This window comes from Microtus ochrogaster, chromosome 6 (genome assembly GCF_000317375.1).
Source record: "Microtus ochrogaster isolate Prairie Vole_2 chromosome 6, MicOch1.0, whole genome shotgun sequence".
Classification (NCBI taxonomy): domain Eukaryota; kingdom Metazoa; phylum Chordata; class Mammalia; order Rodentia; family Cricetidae; genus Microtus; species Microtus ochrogaster.
In genome coordinates, this window is record NC_022013.1 from 3578715 (window position 1) to 3584164 (window position 5450).

General features: G+C 47.3%; 1 pseudogene; it reads left to right on the forward strand.

Moving 5' to 3' along the window:
- The first annotated feature begins 433 nt into the window (after window positions 1-433).
- LOC113456227 lies at window positions 434-580 on the forward strand (annotated as a pseudogene).
- The last annotated feature ends 4870 nt before the right edge of the window (window positions 581-5450 follow it).

A 5450-nucleotide genomic window follows, 5' to 3' on the forward strand; every position in this document is an offset into this window, starting at 1 on the left:
GTGTGTGTGTGTCTGTGTGTCTGTGTGTCTGTGTGTATGAGCCTGAGCATTTCATAGTACACACATAAAGGACAGAGGAAAACATGAGTTAGTTCTTTCCTCCCATCAATGGTGCTAGGGATCGAACTCGGGTTCCAGGCTCAGCAGCAAGTGCTATGGTCCTGAGTCATCTCACCAGCCAACATTTTATTTCAGTTTTTTTTCTTTATTGAGGCAGGGTGTCTCTCTGATCTGAAACTCTAGCAAGTAGACTTGCTGTCTGGTGCACCTCAGTGTCCTCCTGTCTCCCAGTCCCCAGCTTACAAATGCGTGGCACCGTGCTATATTTTTAAATGTGGGTTCTGGGGATTAAACTCAGGTCATCATGCTGACCCAGCAAGCAAGAGCAGACTCCCCACATTCTGAGTACTTTTCCTTTTTGATTGACAGTGGCATACTTACTTGGTGGAGGAGACACCATGATCACAAAGGTGGCTTTCCCAGGGCAAGGTGTCTCCATTGGATTTAGCATGTATTGACCCTTGCAATTTCCCTAAATTTAGGAAATTTGACTACATAACTTGTGGTAGTTGTCCTGCATGTCATACCCTCCCCTGTAAAAAAAGAAAGAGGGCAAACAAATGATAAAGGCACATGTTATTACAGGAGGTTAATCTGCTATTGTTGGACTTCCCCATGGTTTAGCTGTGTCTGTTTTGTAAATATTGCTGCAGTGAATGTTCTGATAAGAGGGGCAGGTATTAGGGATGCTTGCAGATACTCAGTAGGTTGCATCATGGACTTAGCATATCCTTGGCTTTGTCTTCATCGTGGTTCCCACCTCCTCCCTTCTGTGGGTCTCTCGGGACACATCCGCGTCATGTGCACCTGGCAGTGACAGTGTGGGTCCTCGAGTCAAGGCCCCTTTGCTTCTGCTGTGACTCAGTCAAGTCAGTTTCCTGCAAGGAAAAGTTGTGGGGAGCTCGGCCCCACAGAACCTGTTCACTGTGAGTTCTGGGCTGGGGTGGTGGAAGCTTTCCTCTCTGAAGTGGACACTTCTGTCTTCATTTGTAGCTGGCTGGCAGAAATGGAGACGTTGTAAAGAAACACTCATGTCCTCAGTCTGAGCATCAGACAATTGAAACAATGGACCCCTCCACATGAGAATTTCCTCAGGAATCTCATGCTGGGAGAGGGAAAAAGAATCAAAGGGGGCTTTTCTCCTAGAAAGAGACTTCTAACAACCTGCCAGACCACCTTAAGGCTGTCAGATCACCTTAAGGTGGTCTATCCCAGGTTAATGATGGGTCACAGATGAACAGACCCACTCCTTGACCAGGATGGGTTAGGTGTGCAAGTTCTCAGCCCTCTATTTAAGCATTAATCTTATTTCAGGACCCCAAAGATTGACAGAAAGGGGGTCAGAGGATCTCTGTGTCCCTCTTACCAGTATGGTCATATTGAACACACCTTCCTTTCCTGCTTTGTATTATTAATTTAGTTCTTTTAATTGGCTTCTTTTGGATCGATAGCCAAACTTGACTTCTTAGAATACAGATTGTGACCCCAAGTTTGATCACACGAAGTCTGCTAGTGGTCACAGCAGCAAGGAAAGGCAGCTATGGGTATGAAAGCATGAATTTTCTCAGCGTGGTTAGAGGTTGACTATGGGCTGGGGTGAAGCTTAGTGCTAAAACTCTTGCTTGGCAGGTACGTGGCCCTGAGTGCCTTCACTAAACCAAGGAAAGGGTGGGCACAGTATTTTCAGCCATTCCGGAGAGGGCATGTCAGTGCTCCTGGGAAGGCCATATCAACTGCAGAGAAAAAGCAATGACAGATGTCACCAGAGGTGTCAGGGCTGCAGGCTTTTAGAGTATGTGCCCCTTCACACAACAGGGAAGCAGGCTTCCGGAGAAAAGGATGGAGCAAGATCATAGTTCACCAGGGATGAGCTAGACGTCATGTCCTTACCAGAGGAGCAGAGACGAGGGAGAAACTTGGGCTCCAGATGCCTGCAGCTGCTATGTGGTCAATGCAGGTCAGAAGTGTAGCGCATGACTCTCAGCAGCTAGACCTCAGTCACTCAAGCTGGAGGCAGGCAATGGGGGAAACGGTCAGTGTAGACGGGAGAGAAGAAAGCGCGAAGGTGTGATGGTTTCTCCTTCACAAACAGAGCTGGGAGTTGTGCACAGCAGACACAGAGCTAACGGGCCTCAGGGCTTCAGAGGACTCACGCTCGGTTGTTACAGCCTCTAGTCCTCTAGGCTTCATGCTGTACAATGACAAGATTCAATGAAAGGAACAGAACACTGTCTGTCTGTCTGTCTGTCTGTCTGTCTGTCTGTCTCTCTCTCTCTCTCTCTCTCTGTGTGTGTGTGTGTGTGTGTAGTCCAGGCCACCAGGGCTGCCCCCTCTCAGGGGAGGGCTAATTAGCAGCTAAGAAAATGTCCCACAGACATGCCCTTAGACCAGTATGATAGAGGCAGCTCTTCAGTTGAGGTTCTCATTCCAGGAAACTCTAGTTTTGCCAAGTTGACTATTAACGTTTTTCAGTCTACACTGTTTTGATAGATGCATTTACTTCTCACGTGTACTCCAAAAGTGTGCCTAGTAGCTAAGTTGATATTTTATAAATTTGTTTAATTGAGAAGAGTATATATGTGTTGTGGGAACAATCTTTTGGTATGCTGTGAAGATGTGTTGCTCTCATTGGTTAAATAAAGAGCTAAATGGCCAATAGCTAGGCAGGAGGAGGTAGAGGTAGGAAAGCCAGACAGAGAGAACTCTGGGAAGAAAGGCAGAGCTGCCAGCCAGATGGAGAGGGAAGAAGACATGTAGGAGGACAGGTAAATGCCACAAGTCATGTGGCAACATGTGCATTGATAAAATGGGTTAATTTAAGTTATAAGAGCTAGCCTAAGGTATTGACTGAGCATTTATGATTAATAAGAAGGCTCTGTGTGGTTATTAGGAGCTAGCTGGTGGGACAGAAAATTCCACCTATGTGTATATATGTATGTATGATTGTATGTATGTGTAGGATAGATTTAAACTAGGGTCTAACCAGGCCACATTTTCTTGAAGCCTCTTAGCTATTGGCAAGCACCTTACCGAGAACCCATCTGTGAATATGTCCCCAGCTCGTCAGGTACCAGGGCTCCAGGAGAGAAATGTCAAATACCAGACAAGATGCTGCTCAAGGTAGGCTTACCTACAGCCCTCTCTGTCTCCATCCTCATAGTTGATTCTGGAATCTCTAGGCATCTGCATTCCAGGGCAATGAACAGGCACTAATCTCTCTTGCGCTGGGGAAGTTTACAGACTTCCAGTTGCCATAGGCCACCAGAGCAGAGAGTTTTAACCTATCCGTTCACGTGTATATGAATACACCTCAACCCAAGGTGCCTATTCCCTCATCTAAATGCATCCTCCTCCACACTTCCCCCACATCCTCTAAGCCACATGTGAACAAGATTCCTTCTTCCCTTTCTCCCAGATGCAAGACACTCTCTCCTTCTCCACAGCGCTAAGATGGACTTCTCACTCTTCTGAGTGGTCTGAAATCCTTTCCTTCCTTGTTCACCCTGCCATAGTCTCTCTGGTATTAACTAAGTCTGTGGCCTCAGGGGATGCCCAGCAGCTGTGTCCCTTATTCATATAAGGTGTATACAGAATGTGATAACTTCTGTAATTATATAGAAAGGAAAATGACAATGAACAAGAGCTAGTTGGAACCTGGCTGAGCATAACCCCTGTCAGGGCCAGTGGTGTGGACACCCTGCAGAAGCTAGGGACCTCCATCAAAGAGTGAAGCATGCCCCTGCCCGGGAGCTACGGTGGATAACAAGGATCCAGAGGACAGTGCATTGCAGGCTCAGTGGCTGCCTTCCATGAGGAGCAGAGCTGACAGAAAAGCGAGAACCCACGTGTGAGCCGCAGAACACCTGCTACCTTCCTGCTGTGTCCAAATCTCCCATGAGACTCTCTTTCTTGTCTCCCTTGCCAGAAACACAGAAGGGACGAGGTTCTGGAAAATGACAACTCAGCTTAACCAGGCTGATGTAAGACAAAGCCGCTTCTCATTCACTTGTCTCTCGGGAGATGCTATTGTCAACTATGGGGGAGGGAGAGACAGTTTCCTCAGTGGTGTAGTCTCTGCTGAGTTGCCCCTGGTCCTGAAAATACCCCCCACCCCCCAATTCACACCCCTCTAAGTAACCCTACCGAACACTCAGTGGTTCACACACACAAAAGAAGGGGGCTAGCTGGAAAAGAAGAAGGCATCAGTGGTCATGGGAAGGACAAGAGAGTAGTGATGGGTGAATATGGTCAAACTTGGCTCCAAATACTTGTGTATGAAAATGTCACAAAGTCATCATTACATACAATTAAAATGGGGACTAAATATCGATAGTTATAATGGTCCCTCAAGCAGCAGGTCACTGGGATGTCCATAGTATTTGCCTCCTTTTTCACTATCTGCTTCAAACTCCCTCTGTCTTCTGCAGATTGGCACCATGTAGCAGGAGGAGTGGTTTAATTTGAGCAGCTGTGGTAGACCGTGCAGTTGTCTTGTGCTCCTGTAGAAACTTCTCAAAACAGTTGATGAGGTGGAAGTTATAGCGAGTAAGACGAGACCAAAGACTAAGGGGCTCAGTCAGGGTCCTAGCCAGGGTGACCATTGTCCTAATGTGGACCCAGCGACAGCAGTGACGTGATCCTGGAGAAACTTCCATAAAGCATTTAAAAGGTAGGGTAAAAGCTAAGTCATGAGAATACTAAGTAGGAAAGGAGCGATCAAGGGGAGGAGCTGGAATTGGAGGGACTCTCTATATAACTGACAATGTGACCACTCTCCATGGTATAGCTAAAGGGAAGTCTTTGTTGTAGATAAAAGAGAGAACACACAGCCAGAGGCATCTGGGAGAGCCCAGAGCAGAGATAGGAAGTATAGACTGAACACGGCCAGACGACTGGACCTGACCATAAGAGAAACAGAAGCATAGCAGAGACAGACAGACAGACAGACAGGCAGGCAAGCAGGAAAGCAGGCAGGCACACAGACAGATAGACACACAGAGGTGGTGAGGACATAGAGAAAGAAACATTGAGAGAAGGGGGGGTGAGGAGTAGGTGGAGACACAGAGAGAGGGACCAAGGAGAGAGAGAGAGAGAGAGAGAGAGAGAGAGAGAGAGAGAGAGATCAAAACCCAGCAAGGTTATAAGAAGAGGGAGTATCTGCGGGGAAGGAAGTCCATGGGTTGGAGAAATTTAGGGTAAGAGAGGTGAGAAGGGCTAGGATGCTAACATGGATTCTGAAATATGTATCAAGTCTTGTGATGCTGAGGGAGCCTGGAGGCCAGCATGGGTTTTGGTATCTAATGGGTACCACAGGCAGCCATCTGTCCCTTCTGTCTTTTGAATTCAGAGAAATGGGGTTTCCTTTGGATCTGGCCTGACCCCCAAAAACC